Source organism: Lissotriton helveticus, chromosome 10 (assembly GCF_964261635.1).
Source record: "Lissotriton helveticus chromosome 10, aLisHel1.1, whole genome shotgun sequence".
Classification (NCBI taxonomy): domain Eukaryota; kingdom Metazoa; phylum Chordata; class Amphibia; order Caudata; family Salamandridae; genus Lissotriton; species Lissotriton helveticus.
This window is the reverse complement of record NC_136071.1, coordinates 730490558-730503035: the sequence shown is the minus strand read 5'-3', so window position 1 is coordinate 730503035 and position 12478 is coordinate 730490558. Positions and strand designations below refer to the sequence as shown.

Here is a 12478-nt window from a genome sequence, read left to right as displayed (position 1 = left end):
GTGCCGAGGATCCCAGCTGGCGACTGTGGTTTCCCCCGTTGCACCGGACCTGTGGAAGAGGCATCGGTGGCTGACGCTGACCGCCAGCCCAGAGTTGGGGCACCATTTTACATTGGACGGCAGGTCCTCCCGTGCGGAGCTGGCTGTACAGCTGCCGCCCGTGCACTTTCTGGGACCTGTGATGAGCGGAGCGGGGGCAGCTTCACCCCAGAAGCAGAGGAGCAGTCCGGAAGAGTTGTTGCAGTGAGTTCCGCCACCCCCTTTGCGCAGCCACTCCCGGCCTAACCAGGACCTCTTCAGTGATCGCAGAGGCCCCTACTGCTTGCGCGGCACCCCGGTCCAGATCCCTGGATTGTGGTAGCACGCCTTGCCCTGAGCCCCATGTGAGGGGCACTCCCTACCGGCGCCCATCCATGAGGGCCCTAAAGGCCGGCTTTCCCACATTCTTAGAGCCTGTGACATGGGCGGAGGTCTAGCGGTGGCGGTCCCGGTACTGACATTTTACTGAGCAGGGCTTGAAGTGACCTGTGTTGGCGAGGGAGCCTTGGGGCCGGTGGTGGCTGCAAGGGCCCTAATCATGCACCCACACACTCTGGGGAGCACTGAAACTGGCTACCCCCTAGTGAATACAAAAAATACTATAAAAGGGGGGCAAGGGAAATATTTATCGACCTAGTATCCCATTTCCCTATTCTACAACATAAACTACAAAAGAGAGAGACTAGGTCTGAAGTGTGTGTTAGATACAGAGGCTGATGGCTAACAACTATACAAAATGAATCATATCAGGCTGATATGATTAATTTTGTATAGTTGTTAGCCATCAGCCTCTGTATCTAACACACACTTCAGACCTAGTCTCTCTCTTTTGTAGTTTACCCCCTAGAGAACCCACACGGCCCCCTGGGGCACAGACCTGAGCTGACAGCGGATCGCTGGTGCTAGTGAGCTGCTTCATTCCAGCACAAGACACGACCTGAGAGCGCCTGAGGCCCAGATGGCAGAGGCCCCCATCAGTGAGCGTCGGAGGGTCTTACCTAGCGCACACTGGCGCGCAGGCCTATCACACCCCGGGAAGGGCCCACGGTGCCTAAGACTCGCTTCTTCACTGGGTTTTGAGCGTGGACACCATTAGAGGTGGGTTTGGCGCCCTGCAGAGGCGGCCCAGTTAGGTCTGGGTGCGGCTTGTGGGTGTGCAGTGGGTCCCCCGTTCGTCCCTGGTTGGTCATTAGCGGGGTCGCTTGGAACTCTCGGCCAGGAGGTGCTGCACCATTGGAAGTCATCGTTGGGCAGACATCTGGTGGCCGGCGCCTGCGGTGTTAGGAGGCGCTGAACACGACCTCCACCCGGGGCAAAAAAGAAAAATCACTCGAAGAACTTTTTGCCAGGGTGCAGGGCAGTGAGGCGAAGGAGGCCTGTTGAGCTTCCAACCACGAGGCTGCTGTGCGTGTTTCTCTTTGATGCTGCAAACTCCCAACTCCCTTATGGACTAATCAGGTAACAAGGATTACTAACGCTTGATTACTCTGATTGTTCCACAAGGGAAAGGGGAAGTGGAGAGAGAAACAAACAAACAAAACACTGGTCCGTGCGGAATCCAAATGATGTTTCTCTGGGTGAAGTGTGCCGGGCCTTCTGGCGTCGACTAGTTCTGTACAATATGCAAGAATATAGATCAATACCCACTGAGAACATACATGAGATAGTAATCACTGAGACTTATTACGTGGACATACCTACAGTCTTCTGGCCCAGGCCGACACTTCTACAATTATCAGACTCTTCGAAACTTGTGAATGCCTTCAACAAAAGTTACATATCATGAAATACCAACAGTATTACATACCAATTACAACTGGTTAGTGTTGTTAGTTTGTGGGTTAATAAATACGTGGTAACCCAAGGCATACCTGATAATTGTTGTCAAGGTTGAGGAAGAGGGGTTCTGGTCTGAAAGGAAGAAAAGAAAAAACAAGAAAATAACAAATACCCTAATAATTAAGCACCGAGCTCTATATGTGCTTCTATTGTTTATAACAACTCTGATCACTGTTTTCTGTACCAATGCTTGTTATCTAATTCACAGAACTGACATCATATTGTTCACAGCAATTCTTGTTATCTAATTCACAGCACAGGCATCATATTGTTCACTGCACAGGTAACATTAATCATTAAGCAAATCTACAGTCTTGCTTGTGCCAATGGTTTATTTCTTCTTCTCATCATCACAAGAAACATTCAGCTCCAATGTTTTAACCAATGTTTGTTTTCGTCAGCTCTTTTTGTTGTAACCAATGTTTGTTTTTTCTGTGCACGAAAGTTTCTACCGGAATACAATGCTTAGTAATGTCTTCAAAAGGTACAAAGTCTTTTGCTGAATAAAGGATTCTTTTTCAACAGGAAGGACGGGGTTAAATAAGCCTTACTGCAAATCTCCACCAGAGGTGACGCGTTGTTAGAAGGAAGCGGAAGACTCGGAGATTCGACGAGGTCCGATGTGCAGGTAAGCCGGGAGGAGTGTTGGTTTTTTAAGTTACGGAGAGTTTCTGTAAAGGATACACACGAGTTCTCTGCGCGGAGACCGGAGCTTCTGAAGATGTTGAGCACACAAACTCAGAGGAGGGCGAATGCCGGTGGCTTCAGGCTTCTCAGCTGCACCCGCGGTGACGCTCAAATGAAGCGAAGCGTCACCGCGTCTTCCAAGCAGCCTTTTATACTCGAGCTGCTTCCCAGAATGTTTGTGACCAGCACGTGGAAGCCGAATACCAGTAAACACGTGCGGGAAGACAACAACGTGTTTTTCAAAGTCCAAACCTAACTGCCACAAACAAATAAGCACAGGCAAAGGCAAGAGGCCTGATTGGGTTTGCATTCATATTTCTGAGTATACAGGCATCATATCATTATTGCTAAACAGACTGGCAACAAGTCAAAGCATACAGACATTGCATCAACCATCATATAATACAAAGCCTTCAATAGTGACAGGGTTTAAACCACAATAGCAAGGTGTAATCAAACTATGGTGTAGTGGCTGCATGTTCCCCCTTAACAATGCCCCCAAAGAGGAACCGGTGATGCAGGCATTCCTGGAGTCCCTGTTCGCGGCCCTGCGAGATGACCTCCAAACAGTAAAATGCGATCTCACTTCGGAGATCAAGGATATCCGCAGGGATGTGGACAGCTTGGGGGAGCGAGTCGTAGCATTGGAGGACAAAAGCGGCACCCGTGACATGGAAATGCAGGAGGTGCTTTGCATACACGACCAACAGGTGGACGTTCAATCCCATCTGGAGGATCTCGAGAACCGCTCACGCCACTATAACATCAGAATCCGAGGGGTGCACACCAACGAAGAGGCTGGCAACATCTTCACATACGTAGGAGAGCTCTTTAATCACATACTGGGCAACCCGCTGGACACTGCCCTTAAACTAGACCGAGCGCACAGACCTAGCCACCATCACACTCCAGAAAATCAAGACCTTTCAGCCCATCACAGAAGCCCTTTGCCAACACAATATCTCTTACTCCTGGAGACATCCATTCTGCCTCATCTTTCGGCATGACGGCAAGCTGTAACAACTCCGCTCACTGTTGGAAGCAAGCAAACTGTTGGGGATTGCTGTCCCGGATGACACAGATGATGGTGCACACTCCGACCATGGGTCAGGTGGAAGCAACAGAGCCGAAGGCGTCGCAATACTCGCCCGGACTCAGCGGCAATCGAGAGAGAACAGCAGGCTGCCCTTGAGGCCTTGCCAGAAGCTCTAGCCAAGACATCGACCATATGACCAAGCCCGGTCTCAGATGTGGGTTCTCCCTTTGGTAACTATGGTGGCTGGGGGCGTGGGGAGGGGACTACACTTTGTCACGCAACAACCCAGTGGACATTAACTCTGTTCCTCTATGGATGACGGACTGATGATTGAACTGCAAACAATTTTAGGCGCCTCTTGCGCCTTTTTTCCCCCTTTTTTAATGCAGGCTTTTCATTCTCACTTTTTCTCCGCTTCACTTCTTTACCCTTCTCCCTCTTCCCGGGGAGTCCTCGGTTCACGGAGTTTAGTTGTCTACATGCTCGCAATGCTAGCATCGGGGGTACCCCCTTGCAGGCCCTGCCCAGGGACCATGCCCTCAAGCCCCCATGACACACGGCACGTTCACTCATAGGATCTGGATGTCACCGCCTTCCATCAAAGTTCTCACACTTAATGTAAAAGGGCTCAATAACCCCATCAAACGCAGGTCAATCCTTCCCTATCTATAGAGCTCAGGGGCGGACATCTGCCTTTTACAAGAGATACACCTTTTCCCAAAAGATTGCCACCGGCTTCGGTCCCGCGCCTTACTGACACAATTATTCTCTTCTAGTCCTACTAAGACCGCAAGCGTGGTGATTTTGGTTTCAAGGGCTTTTCAGGGGAAGGTGGTGCAGAAGGATGCCGAGATAAAAGGCAGACTGCTTACTTACCAATTTACCATAGGGGGACACACACTGATTGTAGGGTCCGTCTATGCACCCGAGGGCCAGGAACACTTTCTGCATGAGGCCCTTACTGAGGCCACGGCGACTCAGGAGCGCCACGTACTAATTGGGGGTGAACTTAACTTGGTGTTTGACAACGACCTAGACAGATCAAAGCAGCGCACAGGTCAAGTAGGTGCCCTCTCGCGTTCGGGGCTCTCTAGGCTGAGCGATCCTGGTCTGGTGGACTTATGGAGACACCATCACCCTCAGCTACAAGAGTTCTTGTTTTATTCTAACCCTCATAAAACATACGCCTGGTTAGATTAATTTCTAGGGTTGAAGACCCTCCGGGACATTACACTATCCGCTGACATTTTGGTTGCTGCTCGGTCCGATCACGCCCCCGTGGTGATCGCACTGGCCCTCCCACGACCCAACGACCAACTAGGCATTGGCGCCTACGTGACACCCTTACTCCACCGTCCGGACACGGTTGCTCAGATACAGCGCACACTGGATGACTACCTGTTATACAATGATCACCCTGACACGGCCCTGTCCGCTAGATGGGAAGCCCTCAAGCGGTTGTTAGAGGTGAAATAATCACTATTTACTCCACAGAAAATTCACAGCGTAAACGAAAGAGGGAGGATTTGACACAAAAAGTGTGTGAATGGGAGCAGATGCACCAACGCAACGCACTGGGGCCCTACGTGTTTGGCGACAGTTGACCGCAGCTCGGGGGCAATTTGCTGACATCGACCGCGACAAAGCAGAATATGCTGCACTGCGACACTCCTTTTACATCAGGGGAGACAAGTTCAGGGAGGTAAGAGAAAGTGAGGGAATTCAGGTGAATAAAGTCCACACAGGAGTACTACTCTCAGATGACGCGGCTATTGCAGAGACCTTCCGCGCCTTTATGCTCACTTACCCTCTAAAATCTAGGAGTGGGAAGCAAATTGCAACAACACTAGGCCTTGCCATCCAGAACATGCTGATACACTGGAGATCCCCCCCGAATCCCGGCGCACGCAGGGTGGCTTCAACGGCTGTGGCAAGTCCTGGGCATGGAAAAGATTTCTGTTTCTGTGGCCGGGAAGGGCTCAACTTTTAGCGACCATTGGCATTCCTGATCCTACCTGCTCAGGATTTCCGGGAGCTGACCTGCCCCAGATATCTACGCCTTTTGCGCCTCAACACACCGAATGCCCCCGCATAGACAGGACTGGTGTCAGAAACAGCACATAGTACCTCGCAGCAACACATAGAGGGCAGTGGACCGAGGGAGGGTGGATGGGGGGCTTTCCCTGAAGGTTTCCTTCTCTTTCTTTTTCTTCTTTTTTCTCTGGGAGGGGGAGGAAATGTTTCAGTTATTTATTGTTTGTTTGCTGTCTACTCTAAATGCTAGTAGGCCCGGCAGGGCTCTGCTTAGCCCATTTGGATGCACTCTTGCCTCTTGCATTGTTTCAATAAAAAGATTTAAACAATAAAAAAGTGCTTTTAACCCCCTGCTGCCACTGTTTACACTTCTTTGAAAATCACTGCACGTGTGTCTCCATCGTGTTGCCGCATTTATTTAAATGTAGTCTTTGTTTCTGCTGCAGACATTTGTGTGTCATCTAACAATCACAGGTTCACGTCCTGAACTTGGTCTTTCATCCTTCTAAATTGAATGAAAAAGGAACTAAGTTGAGCTGGTGAATAGTAGTTCTGAAATGTGTACATTTTAGGTGAGCTGTGCAATCTCATGGCACTGCATGTTCCAAACTTTGCAAAACAGTAATCATTTTGAAGAGAGGACGACTTTCCAATGCTGTGACCTCCAATGCCTTTGCCATTTGCAAGGTTATGGTAGACGAGTGGCAACTTACCTGTTTAGGTCGAGCCTAGGCAGCTATCGAGATTGCTTCTAGGCCCAAGAAGCCCAACCAAGGTGCCTTACAAGAAGGGTGGACTTCACAAAAGTGAAATTTGTTAATACTTATAAGAGCGCCTGGTAAATTCAACATAAATACACCCCACATAAAACCACTCTATGTCACATAGCAACAAACAACATAAATACACTACAAAAATACCACATAATTCCAATCTACAAAATTCCATTCAACCCCACACAATTCAACTCCACCCATTTCCATTCCACACCACCTAATTCAACACCAAAACACATAATTCAACTCAAAAACACAATTACACAACCCACCACATACATCCAATCTACACCACAAAATTCCACATATTACCACAACATTCAACAGCATACCACATAATAAAACTCGACGACATACCACTGCCCTACACAAAATACCATTCCACATATTTACACTCCATGACACACAATCCCACTCCACATAATTCACTGCACCCCATGCCACATAATTCCGCTGCACAAATACACACCACACTACACAATTTCACAGTTAACAATTTCAATCCAACCCACAAACTTCCACTCCACTCCACATACATCCTTTCTACTCCAGAACACGTGGCTAAAAGGCATTATCATTTACAACACCAATAGCTCTAACACTCCCAAAAGCGAGGCCTAATGGCTTTGCCAATGCTTATTAAAATGTTTTAGGGTCATATGATATATAATGGACACTGGACAGGAGTGCCCCAGTGTGCAGAGTCTAAAACCCAGCAATGAAATTCAGGAAACAATTAGGGTGACTGTGCAAAAAGAAGCATTTTCTCACAGGTAGTCTGGGCCATTTTTTTCACTTCTTGACCAGGTCCAAAAGAAAGTAGAGAATCTATTTACTTGAAGACTATTACCTGGTCTGCAAGGTCGTTCTACTTATATATGCCATGGCGAGCTAGGTTTCTGGACTGGGGAAGACCTGGCTTGGCAGTTCAGTCTGGTCTGTTCCCATATGGAACAGGGTCAAGATTGATTTGCAGATGGCTAGGTTTGAAGTGGGGTGGCAAAGTGATCTAAGAAACAATGATGGATTCAACCCAGATCTAATAGTGACTGGGGGTGAGTGTCTGAAAATATTCAGCGCTCCGTCCATCATTTCCTTTTGTTTTCTTTGTTCACCCTAAGTTGGCAGGGTATGCCCAGACGTGTGTCCCTTGCTCACTTTACCCCTGGATTCAAACTAGCCTCGCTGACGAGGGTTGTTATCCCGAAACCGGTTCCAGGATGCTTTTTTCCAGACCAGAGAAGACTGAGCCAGGCAGTTCGGGCTGGACTGTTCCCATGAGGCACAGGGTCAAGACAGATTTGCATATGACTGGGTCTGAACTGGCGTGGCAAAGTGAACTAAAGAACATGACGGATTCAACCCAGTTCCAATAATGACTGGGGTGAGTGTCTGAAAAGCTTCAGTGCTCCATCCATCATCTCCTTGTGTTTACGATGGTAAAAGATCGACAGAGGGCCAACCTAAAGCAGGCTATGCTAATTCAGAAAGCAAATAAATCCACAGTTCACTACCATCTTGACCTGCTTACTGACGGAGGTGGAGTCCTATCTGTGGAGGGTTATGAATACCCAGCATAGATCTTATTTAACATGATTTAATCTGAATTTGGTGCACTTTTTGGTGGTGTTTACAAATTGTGAAACCTGGGTAGAAAATCTTACTTTATGTTCCTGTGACAACTACTCTGTACAAAGTTCCTTGCACTTCATCATTTTTTGTAGGATTTATTCCGAACCTAGGAAACGCTCTCCTTCGCCTCTATGACGCGACTTTAAGATGGATGTATGACATTACAACGCATTCTTTTACCACGCATGCTTTTACATCGCAAGTTTTACAACGCATGCCTTTACAACGCATAGCGCTTTGGGGTGCTGGATAGTGAATAGTTTAATTTACTATTCCAACTCCAGTCCCCGTGGATAGTAGGGAAGGTGTTGGATAGTAAATTAAATCTATTCCCTATCCTAGGGCGCCCCCCAGCGCAATGCGTTGTAATGCTTTGCGTTGTAAAAGTTGCGATGTAAAAGCATTGCGTGGTAAAAGTTGCGTTGTAAAGGATGTTTCCCCTTTAAGATAAGGAGGCCTAAACAAGCATTAAGAGCTTTGCAACAACTGTCCTGTGATAAGAGTTGCGTAAATATTATCAACTCCATTTTACATGCTATGAGGTTAAGGAAACAGTATGCTTTCTCAATATAATATGGATTGTCTTTTAATATGCAAAATTCATCGTTTTTAAATACCTGTCTTTGAGACAATTATTATCTTTTTTTATTGTATTATACACTTTTATTGTATCTTTGATGTTTTTATTGTTCCTTTTTAATCTGTATGCCATTTGCTTAGTTTTTGCGATTGAAAACAATAATCGAACTTTTATAGCTGTTATTTTTAGCAGGATCAAGTTAATTTGACTGACTGTCTGACCAAGTTCATCAAGAAAAGGCAAACACTGTTTGGCACACTGCATTGCTCGCACAAGAAATAAGCAACAGAGAAAAAATAAATCCTTGGTGGAAGATTGCAAATAGTTTTGGATGCCTGGTGAGGTGCACTGAGGCACACAGTAACTATGATAGAAATCCCTGTGCATAATCATTATACAAGGATGAAATGGTATGTAGCAGAAATTGTGGTTGTATCCCTTGGAGTAAGGTTGTGTAGTACATTAATGAAATTCGGAAGTGTATCTTCGCTCCCAAAAGTTCACAAATATTAACTTTGTGCTTGAGCCCACATATGTGAAGTCACACAATTTGAGTCACCTTAATTGGTCTAGAGCGGAATTCCTTCCTCTAGAAACAAGTTGATGACTTGCGTTTCTTCTTTGAATGTCACGCCTGCTGGCGTGGTTGACATCTCATCTGGTCCCGGTTTGTAACGTAACAAAACATGACTTCCACGCAGCAGTACGTGAATGTTGGATGGCAATGACGCTTGGTCAACGCTAAAGTCTAGGGACATAACGCCTTGGTATTATCATAAAGTTCCTGTCCAGGCCTATCCTATATGAACCAGAGGAAGTATTGTTCCTCAGAGATTGTGTGGGAGGGGCAATGGCCTAGAGTTTACATTGTTTTAGCTGGGTCATTGCTGTGCATTGAGGAGAGGTCACTCCATGAGTCATGACTGGGACAGGCCAAGGAAGAGTATGGCTCGCAGTAATGAAGATTATTGGTAAGTAACCGTGTCATTTCCTTGCAAGTCGCAAGAAGGGGCATCACACCCCTATTCCCTTTTGACTTGAAAGTGTTCTAAATGTGGGCATTGGAAGTCCAGTTGCAAATTGTGATGCAAACTCCGTACATTGTGAATGGGAATAGAGAATTCTGCAAAGCCCTGGCTTTTTAAATGGAAAGAAATGTTGTAGACCTAACTGAAAGACTGTTGTCATATACCAGGGCTACAAAAATACAGAATTATACAGACATTTTGGAGAGCACTGACTGTGTAAACAATGTTAGTAAAATATAATCCTTAATATCAATCTCATGGCTCCAGTGAATTATATACTTGGCATGTTGTTCCCTCCAAATACCACCGAATGTAGAGACATAGTTAGTTTCACAGAAAATTCTTCATTTTACTGTTCAATGTAAATTATTCATTTTAATTAATTTATTTTTACAACTAGAGCCCAATCTTCAGTGGAAGCAGGGACATTCAAATGGATTGGTTAAATACCTTAAAGCCGGCCCTTAAGCAGTTGTTTTGTGCTGAGAAATGTTATCAAGCTGGGACTTTCCTTTGTGATATAAGTAAAAGAAAATGTTTATGTTCTTATCTTGCATTTTGTCAAGTTTGTGTTTACAGATTCTTCCTTATGAAGAACGTTGCATGTTGTAAGTAAAGGAATTACCTTTTTTCTTCAGCATTTTCTAAAGTTCTGAAAATGCTGGTAGGCTTAGTCCTGTGTTGTATTTAGGGTTTTCATGGAGTCTCTCAGTGGCAATAGTGTTTGCTTTCTCTCTTTCAATAGAGATAATACATTTACTGGAAAAACCATTACTGAGGGAGACGTTGCAACAGTTGATCCCTATCAATCTATTACTTTCCTCTGTTTTAATGTGAACACAGAGACACAATTTCTTGCCATCTGGTGACCCTACCTTGATAAGTCCCTTCACTGACTTCACAACCACGTCTACATGACTTTCCTCATTTCACTACACCTCAGTTACTACGGAATTATCCTCTCCATCTTTTCCATATTCTACATCTGCCCAGGTGTATGGCACGTAAAATTCATTCCGCAGATCACATTACTCCTGGCAAGTCAATGCACAATCCTAAGTCACCAGAACTCAACATCTAATCATCACTTGTGCCAACCAAGGAGAGAATTTCACAGTTCTACATTTCCTTTCTTGCACACGTTACCCATCATCTCCTTTCCAGGTGCATGCACATAAGTGGGAGGTGGCTGCATCCTAACCACGATACGATAAAATACTCAAACACACATTGCTGAACAGAGAATGAAGAAGCAAAACATTTAAATAAACTAAAGTAACACAAAAGTCATTCTTGTTTATAGGAAGTAAAAAAAGTAACTTAAAAACAGAAAAGTAGTAAATTCTGTGTCTGGTACCAATGTGCGTATGTTTATGTGTGTATGTAGTATTTGTACAGTGCTAATGAACCCAGCCAAACGTAGGGGAGCACTGTATATTGTCAAATGGAACGGTACAGTCAACAATTAATTTGAGAGGTCGCTGGTTCGTGGTCTGTTACTGAATCATGATGTAGTGTTCTTTAAAGAGATGTATCTTCAACTCGTTCCTGACAAAGAGCAGGGTTAGGGTGCTCCTGATTGACATAGGGATGTTGTTCCAGCTCGTGGATGTATAATTAGAAAATACTTGTTGCCTTGTTTTTCTTGTTTACACTTATTTGTCTCAAAACTGATGGTCTTGTTGCTACAGGTTTGCCGAGAACTAACACAGATGGTGAACTTGTCATCCAGAGAAGGGTACGCAGGGGTGCAGGTGGTGATGGCTTTGTAAATGATGCCACTAGTTTTGAAGACGACGTGGACTGACAAACCAGTGGAGTTCCGTCAGTATGTGGATAATGTGACCATATTTCTTCAGGTCCTTGATGCAGCTTGTAGGATGACCCTTAAGATGGACCAGAGTGGAGTGTGGGAGGGCATGACGCATGGAATTTCCACCATCCAGATGCCAGAGTACGTGGGCTTGAAAATCAGTTTTGCAGTCGTTTTATGGGAGAAACAGTTTGACTGCCTTCAATCGATGGAGCTGGTGCTGGCCCGTCCTTGTTTTACTGGTAATGTGTTTTTTAAAGGTGCAGGTGGTGGCCACAGTGAATACAAGGGACTTGGCACTGGTCGAAAATTGGGATTCAAACCCATCAACAAGCATGTTAATAGGTTAGGTTTGTACTATACCTCCATTCTAGTCAAATAAGTCAGGATTCTATTAAACAGGAGCGTGTGCAGCTCATGTTTCCACCCTCCTGCCTATGGTGTTAAGATTATTCGAATATTCTCTGCATCCTGTGTGGGTCCTCTTACCTGCAACAAAACTGCGTGTAACATAAACAACATGTTTTTCTTTAAATATGATGCTGACACATTATTTACTCATGTGGATCACATGCACCACATAAGCAGTTAACGTTTGTAAATCATTTGGTGTGCTGGACCATCTATATATCAGGACCTAATTGTCGAAAGGGATATTACAGAGCTACATTGGTAACACATGCTTGAATATAACATACACAAAGTGAAACATTCCAAAAGTACACTGGTAACACGGACAAAGGTGCACTGGATCAGGTAAAGTAACATGATATCTCAGTACCCCATACAACACCCACTTTACATGTAGCCTTACTCAGATCTTTACTGTGACCCTGCTAACCTCTCTAATCATGACCCCGACCTTAAACCTGACTCTTTCACTAACCTTGACTCATCTCTTCAGAGAAGCTTTCTGGGCATTATTCCACATGTTTGCAGAAGACTCTCGCTTGCTGCAGTTGTCCAGAAAGCCCAGCCTGCCGGCTGGCTCAGTTCTTGCTAGGCTGCCGGAAA

The 12478-nt window shown here is 45.5% G+C and overlaps 1 protein-coding gene across 2 annotated transcripts in view; it reads right to left on the bottom strand.

Annotated features, from left to right (window-relative positions):
• ZMYND11 (zinc finger MYND-type containing 11) overlaps positions 1–12478 on the bottom strand; it is an 836880-nt gene that overhangs the window by 755982 nt on the left and 68420 nt on the right. Inside the window, exon 3 of one of the 2 annotated variants that reach the window (XM_078663281.1) lies at positions 1911–1950. The exons of the other annotated variant lie outside the window; for it this stretch is intronic. The gene's annotated coding sequence lies outside the window, so the exon portion shown is untranslated. The remainder of the gene's footprint in view (positions 1–1910; positions 1951–12478) is intronic. 2 annotated transcript variants of the gene reach the window in all.